Genomic DNA, 12,008 nt, shown 5'->3' with positions numbered 1-12,008 from the left:
TTATACACATACTTACCTTTAAGTACATGCTTATGGCTCATTGATGTCATTGGGTTTTAGCATACGCTTATATGCTTTGCTGGAGTGGGGCCTTCGTGAGATTGAAGCACAGAGCCTCTAATACAGACACTGCAGTTTAAAGTGAGCCAGTCTGCTAAACCTAATGAAAATGCTTACTGTTGTAGAAGGACAGAAAATAAGCATTTCCTTTAATAAAAAACTTGAAATCTTGATGCCTTTGAGCACATTTCATTGTGCTTCAGTTTGAAAGCTGCACAATTAGACCAGTTATAACCCTAGCACTTTGCCATTCAAATGTTATGTGGAACAAAGGTCCTAGAAGGTCAGCGCTGAAGAACACTCTCAGTACGTGTGACCAAGCAAGAACCTGACCTCTTGGTGTGTTACACTATAGGTCACTGCGTGATAGGATGTTCGGATGGAGGAGGCCTCCTGCCTCCATTATTTTTCAGTTTCCTCCCCCTCCTCCCCCCGTACTTGGCTTGGAGTTTAGCAATTTAGCACATGCGTGTAGCTCTTGTAACATTTCCTGTTTTCAGAGTAGCAGCCGTGTTAGTCTGTATTCGCAAAAAGAAAAGGAGTACTTGTGGCACCTTAGAGACTGGTGCCACAAGTACTTCATTTCCTGTTTTGTAGCTGATAAATTTTCATTGCAACATGTATCCACACCAGACCCTGCTGATAGCTGAAGCACTATCTCTGCAAGACACAGAATTTTGCCTCTTGCATCCAGCTCCTGTTTTTTCTCCTCTGACCCAATAATTTGCAGCTTGTTATAATGAAAAGCCCTATAAATGTAATATGTGGTCGAAGCTTTATACCATCAGATCCATATTCTCCAACATCCCCTATTCCTGCCCAGATAAATGGATTATTTCCTCCTAACAAAGACATTGGAACTGTGCTAACATCTTTAATAGGGGCCAGCTGGGTCAGAGACCTCAGTTGTTTCCTGTCTCTAGACAGCTAGCCAGGACAGCCTACTGGTCAGGAGGACTGGGGACTGCTGATAACTGAACTGACTGAAGGAGAAGAGGAAGATGATGGTTTAGCATTCCTGTCAAGGCAAAAATGGCTGGATGGAGATGAGGACAGGGTTAGAAAGGGCAAGGAAACGAAGTGGGGAAGAGCAGTAGAAACAATCCAAATCTCTTACCAATCCTGTACAATCTAATGACTGGAAGGTGAAGTTAGATAAATACAGACTGGAAAGAAGTTGGAAATTTTTTGCAGTGAGTAATTAACCATTGGAACAATTTACCAAGGGTCATGGTGGATTCTCCATCATTGGCTATTTTAAAATCAAGATTGGATGTTTTTCTAAAAGCTACACTCTAGGAATTGTTTTGGGGAAGTCTGTGGCCTGTTTTATATAAGAGGTCAGATTATCTGATCACAATGGTCCTTTCTGACCTCAGAATCTATTAATCTCCTCCCTCCAGTACCAGAAGAATCAGAAATTTGACAGCTGTGCATCAAGTATAGATTAGGTTCTTGTGTAAAGGATTGCTTAGTGTAGCATACTTTTTGTTGCATTGCCAGCACCACTGAGAGAAACCCAGGCTCGGAAACTGGCTTACCATCTCCCATTGGGAAGCAGTCAGCTTGCTGTCAAGCAGAAACCTGCTGTGCGCAATGTTAACCTGATTCGTGACTTTTTCCCAGTCACCTGCAGTCCTCAATTCAATCTTTCTGCACTAATGATTTGAACAGGTATGAAATGCTAGGGAGCTTGGGGTGGTGGTGGGATTGACGTTGTGCACTGCTCCTGTTTCTTCAGCTCAGTTCATTAAAGATCCTTCTTAATGTAACAGTTCTCTAAGTTCCCCATCCTAGCAATAACCCATTAGAACCCTGCAGTAAATTAGAGTGGAAGATGCTTCCCTCTTCTAATTTTTAATAAGAAGAGAGCTTTGCATTTGTAAATTGAAAAATGGAATTTGGCTTGAAAGTTACAAGTGTGTGCGCACAAAAGGGTTCAGGATGTTTTGTTTAGACTAGCAATAAGTGTGGGCTGCCAATTAGCGAACTGAATGGAGGTTTGTCACAAAACAGGCTCTTTTTATGCTTTATAAATTTTAAGTGACGACAATGTCTAGATATTGGATTGGCAACCCTGGCAGAAGTCCTCTATCCACAGAGCAGATACAGTGCTGGCAGGTACAGTGAAAGCTTGTTCCATAGTACCCCACCAAGGTATCTGAATCCCGAGTTAAAGGGATTATTGCTCATGGTGAGGTGGCGGTGAGGTTTGCAATGTGAGCACATGTCCACTGGTTTGAGAACAACAACTAATTTCATGTATCTCTTAAATGTAATGGGTCGGTGTGTTCAGCTCTTAACCGAAAGATTGGTGGTTCCAGTCCCCCCAGGAATACAGCCAGTTTTTCCAGGGTGCTCAGAAACCACAATGATGGAGGCAGTGGAAGAAATTAAATGGAAGATGCCACAGAGATAATGATTTTCAGTCTCTACGGGAAAGGACCAGACTTAGACTAGCAACATGTTCTGTTGCCACATTAGAAGACAAAATTGACAATAGTCTGGAGGAGAGAGGACGACGACAACTCTCACCTTTCTGGTGAATGACCCACAGCGATTTAGGATATGTCTACATGGCTGAAAAAAAAACCTTCATAATTTGGACTAGATAGAATCATAGGACTGGAAGGGACCTCGAGGTCATCTTGTCCAGTTCCCTGCACTCATGGCAGGACTAAGTATTATCGAGACCAGTGGTCTCCAACCTTTTTACGCCCAAGATCACTTTTTGAATTTAAGGGCAACCCAGGATCTACCCCTTCCCTTCTCTGAGGCCCTGCCTCTTCCCTAAAGCCCCACCGCACTCGCTCCATCCCCTCCCTCACTCACTTTCACTGGGTTGGGGTTCGGGAGGGGCTGTGGGCTCTGGGCTGGCGCCAAGGGGTTTGCAGTGTGGGAGGGGGCTCTGGGCTGAGCCTCGGGCAGCGGGTTTGAGTTTGGGTGCGGCCTCCCGCAGGCAGCACTTAGCTCCGGTGGCTCCTGGTTGGTGGTGCAGTGTGGCTGCTGCTAAGGCAGGCTCTCTGCCTACCCCAGCCCTACACCGCTCCCAAAAGGGGTCAACACGCCCCTGCGTCCCTTTGGGGGGTGGCAGGTGGCACATGGCTCTGCGTGCGGCCCCTCTCTGCAAGCACCACCCTTGCAGCTCCCATTGGCCACAGCTCCCCATTCCTGGCCAATGGGAACTGCGGGGACGGTGCTTGCAGGCAGGAGCAGTGTGTGGAGAGAGACCCCTGTTCCCTTGCCCCTGGAGCCTCTCTGGCCACTTCTGGGAGAAAGGTGTGGGACTGGGACAGGCAGGGAGCCTGTCTTAGCGGCAGCCCTGCTGTGCTGGTGGAGATCACGATCGACTGGTTGGTGACCACTGATCTAGACCATCCCACACAGGTGTTTGTCTAACCTGCTCTTAAAAATCTCCAATGATGGAGATTCCACAACTTCCCTAGGCAATTTATTCCATTGCTTAAGCACCCTGACAGGAGGTTTTTCCTAATGTCCAACCTAAACCTCCCTTGCTACAATTTAAGCTCATTGCTGCTTGTCCTATCCTCAGAGGTTAAGAACAACAATTTTTCTTCCTCCTCCTTGTAATAACCTTTTATGTACTTGAAAACTGTCATCTTGTCCCCTCTCAGTCTTCTCTTTTCCAGACAAAACAAACCCAATTTTTTCAATCTTCCTTCATAGGTCATGTTTTCTACACCTTTAATCATTTTTGTTGCTCTTCTCTGGACTTTCTCCAATTTGTCCTCTTCTTTCCTGAAATGTGGCACCCAGAACTGGACACAATACTCCAGGTGAGGCCTAAGATAACCTGCATTATTTAACTCAGGTTAAAATAGCAGTGAAGGCATGACAATTTTGTTTTTAACTTGGACTAGCAGCTTGAATTAAATTCTATAGGGCAGCCTGGGGTTGAACTCAAGCTTCTAACCTGAGTTAAAAGCTGAGCTGCAGTGTTATCACTGTCATTTTAACCCTAGTTAGCTAAACCAAGTTAAGAATATACATTTTGGGTGTTTTTTTGCTGTGTAGCTATACCCGTAGAGAGAGAGAGAGAGTCAGAAACACTAGCTGATAGTCTGGCAACCTGGTGAAAGACACTCTGGTAAACACATAAGAGCATAAGCTCTTTCTATCTCTGCATCTAAAAGCCTGATTCTCCACTGTTTGAGCTGAAGAGCCAGGTCCATTAGCTTTTGAGGCAATAGGAGACTCATAAACTTCTGTATAGTCAAGCTGTGTGCTGATTGGGCCACAAGCAGGCTGCAGGTTGAGAACCACTGTACTAGAGGGAGACAGAGCCACATTGTGGTAGACCTCATGTACCCCATGCTACCAGTAACTTACCAAACTTCCTTTGTCAGAAAGCTTAGAAGCTAGCCAGCTGTGCTTTTGACATTTTAGCTGTGGTGATTTTGTTTTGATTTTCGTCTTTCTGCCCTCTACCAGTTAAATTTATAATTTATAAGTGGAACTGGATCTGGTGTCTGTTGAAGGGGCACCATCACTTTAAAGATCCTGTTTCTCTCTGAAAATGTTTTACCTACTGCTGTGATGGATATCTCCAAGATTACTTTAAATGAAAGGAATTTAAGGGGGAGGGCAGGCACCCCTTTCCTCCCTAACCCCACATTTCTTGCTATTCTTCCCTGTTTGTTTTTTGGTGCCTTTGACAGCACTTTGTCACTTTCTCCCCTGTACAGGGAGTTATTCTCCTGTTTGTATGGGCCTTTCACACAGCAAGAGGGGAGAGAAAAAAAGATAAATGGGCTCGGGGGGGGAATAGGAAAATGTGACTGTAAACATAGCAGTTAGAAGGGGCATTCGGGCAGGACCTGAAACTACTAACTAATCTTTTAAAAAAATTAAAATTAAATCTTTTAAAAAATTAAAAATGGAATTTGGTGCATCTGCCTGAGGAGACATAAATAGACATCTGACATAAGGAACACCGAAGCAAGAGTTAAGAAATGGCCTGGGCACATAGCCAAAGGAATTGTTGCGACTTCCTGCTCCAAATGGTAGCCGAAGGAGGTGGGTGAGGGGAGAGGCAGATTTTGTGGAGTGTCCCAGACTTGGTTACACATAGATTTTCAAGTAACCTCCTCATTACTCAGATCTTTATTGGGTTGTGCCTCTGGTGATCTTTTCCCCTTGGCACTCCATTTTTAATGGAAGTGAGGAATGCAAGCTCGAGAACATGTAATTTGGAACACAAGATTGTGCAACTTTGATCTTTTCCCTTTAGAAAAAAAATTCTGAAATGGCTCCTTGATCACATAAGTTCTTGAGTATATTTCCACTCACTCACACCACACCACCGCAAAATGTGGCATTAATTATACTGGTACTTAATAACCATGTGTGCTGCCTCAAGAAATGAGGGAGAAAGGGAAGACTAAATTAATTTTGTGTGTGTGTGTGTGTGTGTGTGTTACTTTATTACTTTTGTGTACTCCTTTCTTAATAGAAAGTGATCACAATACATAGTATTAAAACAGGCTAAATTCCACACTATTATTCTTGTAAAGTCTGTGAAGATCAAGGTTGAAATCCTGGCCCCATTGAAGTCAGGGGCAAATCTGCCATTGACTTCTGTAGGACAAGGATTTCTTCCCCAGTGTCTCTACTGAATGTGCAAGTCCTGTTAAGTCTATGATGGAATTTATTTGCATGCATGTATCTGATGATGCATCTTGTATCAACAATCACATGCAAAGAAAACAACCATGAGATCCTAATTAAAAAGCTCTGGGTTTGCCTATTGTTTTGTTGTAATTTGTTATGTCACGCATATCAGTATACATACACACATGGCAAAATCATGAAATTGTAAATTCTAGTGTTGGCCATAAGTATTCTGCTAATTTAAGAAATGAAAAACCTATCAGCTAGATAAATCAAGTTGTGTATTGACACTCCCAGTGCAAGGATCCTGGTAGAATTGTAGTGTTAATACATAAACATTCTGACAGATGAAAATGTCTTTGAATTTGTCGTCTGAAGGTAAACATTTGTCATTTATCTCATGGGAAATAAAAGTTTCAGACTGAGCAATTTTTTTCTAATTGAAAGAGAGCTAATATCCTTCTATAAATAATACTCATTTTAGCAAGATAGAACATTGAGCGCTCCACTTTTTATCAATTCAGATTTCAGCACATAGAGTGTAGGGGTTATAGAATCATAGAATACAAGGCTTGGAAGGGACCACAGGAGGTCATCTAGTCCAACCCCCTGCTTCAAAGCAGGACCAGTCCCCAACTAAATCATCCCAGCCAGGGCTTTGTCAAGCCTGACCTTAAAAATCTCAAAGGAGATTCCACCAACTCCCTAGGTAACCCATTCAGTGCTTCACCATCCTCCTAGTGAAAAAGTTTTTCCTAATATCTAACCTAAACTTCCCCACTGCAACTTGAGACCATTACTCCTTGTTCTGCCATCTGCTACCACTGAGAACAGCCTAGATCCATCCTCTTTGGAACCCCGCTTCAGGTAGCTGAAAGCAGCTATCAAATCCCCCCACTCTTCTGCAGACTAAATAATCCCAGTTCCCTCAGCCTCTCCTCATAAATCATGTGTTCCAGTCCCCTAATCATTTTTGTTGCTTTCCGCTGGACTCTTTCCAATTTTTCCACATCCTTCTTGTAGTGTGGGGCCCAAAACTGGACACAGTACTCCAGACAAGGCCTCACCAAAGCTGAATAGAGGGGAATGATCACGTTCCTTGATCTGCTGGCAATGCTCCTACTTATACAGCCCAAAATCCTGTTAGCCTTCTTGGCAACAAAGGCACAGTGTTGACTCATATCCAGCTTCTCGTTCACTGTAACCCCAGTTCTTCTTAGAGTGCTGTCCCTATGGGTGCTCCACTGTAGGTGTCTGTGCTTCCTGGCGCCGTAGATGGGAGATTTTCAGTAGCAGTGCCTGGTCGGGATGCAGGAACTCAGTTGGTATCTCCCATCTCGTTGGACTCTTCCTGAGCACCTGCATCCCGCACCCCCCTCAGTTCCTTCTCAACCATCCCTGGCTGAAGACGGGACTCGGGGCAGTGTTACTTCTCTTCCCTGGTCTCTGTAGGAAAAAAAGTATCAAAGAATATAGAAATAGTTATTAGTTACATCCCAGTTGTTTCCCTTCCTTTAGTGTAGTTACATAGTTAGTAACTTAGTTTAAAAAAAATGAAAAACAAAAAACTTTTCGCTTCAGGCTTGTCTCCTGCTGAGGCACTCTCTCCTGCCATTTCTAGTTCACAATGCCAGGGGCTTCAGGATTCAAAAAGTGTATTTCCTGTCAGGACTCCATGCCACGGTCCGATGGGCACTCACATTGTGTGAACTGCCTCGGAGAAACCCACATCCCTGCAAAGTGCCTCCACTGTACGAGCCTCAAGTCAAGGGCTTGGCATGACAGGGACCTGCGATTTAAAATACGTCTGATGGAAAAATCCCTGCAGCCCCTTTCGGAGACGGGGAAAGTTAAACCCGCTCCTACACGCTCCCCGGCCAGATCCGAACCAGTGGGGAGTGCTGCTTCACCATCTCTGGAGCAGAGGCAAGAAGCACAGCAGTCTCCTGGGAGAGACTCCGACAAGGGTAAAGAGTCTCCCGCAAGATCCTTACCCTCTGTGCTGATAGTGCCACAGGCAGGCGCCTCAGCCTTTTCTAAAGCCTCAGCCGTGGCTCCCACAGACCGCAGAGGCAGGAACCCGACCTCCCTTACTGGGGTGGTCTCCGCGGCACTAAGCGCCTCAAATAGCCGCTGTGCCGGGTGCACGCTCTGCCCTGGAGCCGGGAAGAATGTCGGCACCGAGCCTGCCCCAGGGCACCTCCAACAGACCCGCAGCACTGCTGACACTTTCACTTTCCAATGGTAATGCACTAGAGCACAGTCCAGGCTCAGCATAGCACAGCAAGCAGGAGCAGCAGTTCCTCACTGAATGTGACCTCTCAGTGCCACCTGAACCTAACTCGCCTCTCCTGTATACACAGGGCTTACTCTTTGAACAGCCGCTCTCACCACCTGAACTGGCTACCTTCACTGACAGCGAACCCGATATACAGCAGCAGGTGGAGCTCTCCCCACCTGCCTCTCCTCCTCCACTGGACCCTCTTCCACCTCAGGCTACAGTCCTCATCCACCAGCCTCAGTTTCCCTACTTTGCCCCCCCGTGGACAGCACCTGAGTTCTCCTAGCCTATGCCTTGGCCCCAGTGGTACTCTTGGCCACATCCTCCTACCACTCATCCTCAGACCTCTTCCACGAAACCACTACTTGCTTCAGTGCCTCGATCTCCAGCTCCATTCACTTCTAGAGTACCTGAATCCCCTCCTGAGAACGTGCGCTACGAACCATATCCTATTTCACTGACCCCTAATTCTCCATCTGCTCCAGACAGAGCCCTCTTCTTCCCCGCCTCCACAGAACGTGGATGACTGTAAACAATTTCAAGAGCTTTTCAACAGGGTAACGCTCAGTCAAGACATCCCCATAGAAGAGGTTCAGGAGACACAACACAAACTCCTCAGAATCCTTCAACTCTCTCTGCACCCTCAAAGATCATTCTGCCTATAAATGAAGCTCTCGTGGCACCAGCTGACGCACTCTGGCAAACTCCAGCTTCTTTATTACCTACCTGCAGAAAGGCCGAATGTAAATACTATGTTCCTGCTAAGGATGTTGACTTCCTGTTTTCTCACCCACAAACGAAGTCTCTTGTCATGGATGCAGTCACACAAAGGACAAAATAGCCACAATATCAGCCCACCCTGCAAGACAAGGACTTTAAACGCCTTGACGTCTTCTGACAAGGTTTACGTGTCCTCCACTCTTCAAATCATGGAATCAAATCAACTCTAAATAATACAACGTGATGGAGGGCGGAATTTTGATCAGCTGAAACTGAAATGCATTTCCTTATTTTTATAAAGGATCCTAATGAGTTTGAGAGAAATAAAAAATGCCAAATACACTTGCACTTTCCTTCCAGCCATCTCTCACTTCACCCAATTACGATTTTTATCATGTAATAAAGATTGTACAGATTCAGCTGGCTGATGATCAGACTTTGTTTAAATGCGTACTGGATGGATGCTCTCTAGGTTTGCTCTCTGCTTTGTCTCATCAGTGTGTCTTTTTGTGGAATGGGAAGCACATGTGGAAACCAGACACACTCTTGTCAGCTGGTAAAAGAGAGGTGATTAGAATGATGAAAGCATGGCTGTGACTATCTGTTCACCAGCTGGAACCCCCATTTAGAGGAGAATTATTGCTGAGGCATTAGGAATCCATCAAGGAGTGCAGCAGCACATTCCAAAGCATCTACTCCGGTTGGTATCTGAAAAACACTACTTAGGACTCTCACCTTTAGGAATCTGAGCTATCTAGTTCTGGTCCAGATATGAACTTCCTTAAAGTTCAGGGTCAGCAGATGGAGCCAGAGATCAGCCCACCCCAAAATTACATGAATATAAACTGCTTCTGATGATCCCACCACTGAATGTGAAAGCCAGTGCAGTATGTGTTTAGGTTAGTGTTCTAATGGAAACTTCTCTTGAATGGTTATTCCATCCCTTCACATCTCCTTCATCTTAATATCCCAGGTTCCCTTGATTTTTTTTAAGCTTAGTCACTGTTTATTGTGAGCAGTCCTCTTCCAGATGGGCCTCCAAATACTGAATGATTTTAGTTGTAGTGAGTATTTACATGATCCTATTATACCTGGATATTACAGGTTGAGTCCCCACCTCTCACTCAGACTGCACTGAGTCCTGTGTGTTGCAGTATTTTAATACATGGTATTGAGGACCAAATAACATTCTCTACTCTGAGGGATTGCCCAATTCATTTCTGGCCTGACTTGGCAATGGAACTGCCAGTTCTTTCAGCATTTCTGACATAGCTACTATCAAGAAGTATCAGAAATTTCTCAGGAAACGTTTTTTTCTGCTCTTTCTAAACCAAATTTGCAAATGCAGAAGCTTTTGATGAAAGCACCCAAGGATTAGATTGCTTTTCTGATCGACACCCCTAATTTGCCCAACTTTTCTGGTGCTGTGATTTTATTGTTGTATATAAGCAAATGCTGGGGTTTTTTTTGACAGAAATGGAAGCCAGGGAAATGAGTCTCAACATCATGTTATGTTTACTAAGAATTTTCTCTAGGAGCTTATATTTCCCTATAACTTCCTGTGCTTCTTCAGAGCTTTAATCCTCCTGTGTCACACGTTTTCAGTTCAACTTCTCTTCTCTGCTAATCTCAGGATTTATTCTGCTGCTGTTCCTAATCCACAAGAGCATTCGTGACCTCAGAAGAAACCCCCGGCAAGAAGCTTTTTTGGATTTGGGTGACATGGATTCTTCTGCCTTCAGTGCTCAAAATCACCAGTTGCCTTTCTGAAGCTGTGAACAAGTCTGAAGCACTTAACCACTTGCCTACCAGAAACGGCTTGCTGCATTCATCCAGGGGTCCTAATGGCAAACGAAACTCTCCTTTTGGTATGACAGGCACAGTCGTTCCTATACCCCTACAGGACAGACTCAGTAAAGTACTTCCTGCAATCACTAAAGCCGTGTATATAAAAGAAGACAAATTAAGAGCTATATATACGTTTTTTAAAAAAAGTTTTTTAGCTAGGTTTTATCTTGGAGCAATTATTTAGCAGCATGATTCTCAGCAGATAGTAAATGTCACTGAAAGGAAAAATATGGTTAGAAATGCACTGTGGAAAACTTTTAAATGGTGGTGCAAGCATTTAAAAAAAAAAACCCACTAAGGGCAATGTGATGCCCCTACTGGAAGCCCTGCAGTCCTACCAACTCCACCCCAGGAAAAAGTAGTGAAGTCCTGGGTCCTCCAGGTCTGCCTAGAAAATCTGCAGAGAAGCAGCCAATCAGAGCCTAGCAGGCTCAGTTAAAACTAGCTACAGGGCTTGAACAGGGCAGTTGCTGGCTGGGACCAGAAGGGTGAAGGAGGACTGGAAGGCTGTGAGACTCCACAGCTAACGAGACTGGGGAGAAACCCTGCTCAAGCAGGGATAGGACTGTGAAGCTTTCCAGGCACAGAGGCCTGGGAGAGAGAACCCTGACTAACTATTTTAAGCTCTCCAGGTGAAGAGGCCTGAGAGAAGACCCTGATAAATCAGGGTAGAGACTGAGAAACTCTCCAGGCAAGGAGGCCTGGGTGATAACCTGCTCAGACAGAGAACACAAGAAGGTGATGGGACAGTCTGTGAAACAGGTCAGAAAATGCAGCAGTAGCAACTAGTAAAGAAAGAAGCATGTGGCTGATAATTGTAGGGTCCCTGGGTTGGGACCTGGAGTAGTAGGCAGGCCTGGGTCCTGCATGGCGAAGTGACCAAAGCCCTGAGAAGGGAGCAAGTTTTTGTTTTGGAGCCCAAGAAAGGGACTAGAGTCACGGGCTGAGTCACGGAAGACCCACCTGACGAAGGCAACCGCCATCATGGAGCACCGGGAACAGAAAAAGGAAAGAGTGCAGGATTGCACCCCGCTGACAGAAGGTGCTCATGAGAGGTCCTCCCCTCCACCCCCCATCACAAGAAAGTAATAAACTGAGCACAAGCCCTCTGTAGGTGTCTATAGCGAAATCAAGTTACACAAACAGGACAGATTTTGGAATGAAAGACCTGATATGCTAAGGTCAGAACTTTCAATTGGTTACACAGAGGAATAGGAGCCAGTGGAAGTAAATAACTGAGTCAAGTGGAGATTGCCAAGAGCCCAGAACAAAAACTTCAGTGCTGTTCTGCAAACCCAGCCTAAAATCCTCCTTATTAACCTCTCTGTCACTTCATCACGTTGTTTAGGAGACCAATGATGCCAACTCTTGATGCGAACAGTCTCACCAGTTATTCCCAGTTTGGGGGGAAGATTATTGAGAAGCCTGTGGTGAGGCAGCTCTGGTCACAGTTCTGTTGGATTAATGG

At 45.1% G+C, this 12,008-nt stretch overlaps 1 protein-coding gene across 4 annotated transcripts in view; it reads left to right on the top strand.

The window, feature by feature from the left end:
• The window catches only part of ITPK1 (inositol-tetrakisphosphate 1-kinase), a 218,685-nt gene that overhangs the window by 95,570 nt on the left and 111,107 nt on the right, over nucleotides 1-12,008 (top strand). Inside the window, exon 3 of one of the 4 annotated variants that reach the window (XM_043517868.1) lies at nucleotides 1,564-1,734. The exons of the other annotated variants lie outside the window; for them this stretch is intronic. The gene's annotated coding sequence lies outside the window, so the exon portion shown is untranslated. The remainder of the gene's footprint in view (nucleotides 1-1,563; nucleotides 1,735-12,008) is intronic. 4 annotated transcript variants of the gene reach the window in all.

The sequence above is a fragment of the Dermochelys coriacea genome, chromosome 6 (assembly GCF_009764565.3).
Source record: "Dermochelys coriacea isolate rDerCor1 chromosome 6, rDerCor1.pri.v4, whole genome shotgun sequence".
Taxonomy (NCBI): domain Eukaryota; kingdom Metazoa; phylum Chordata; order Testudines; family Dermochelyidae; genus Dermochelys; species Dermochelys coriacea.
This window is presented reverse-complemented; position numbering and strand designations above follow the sequence as displayed.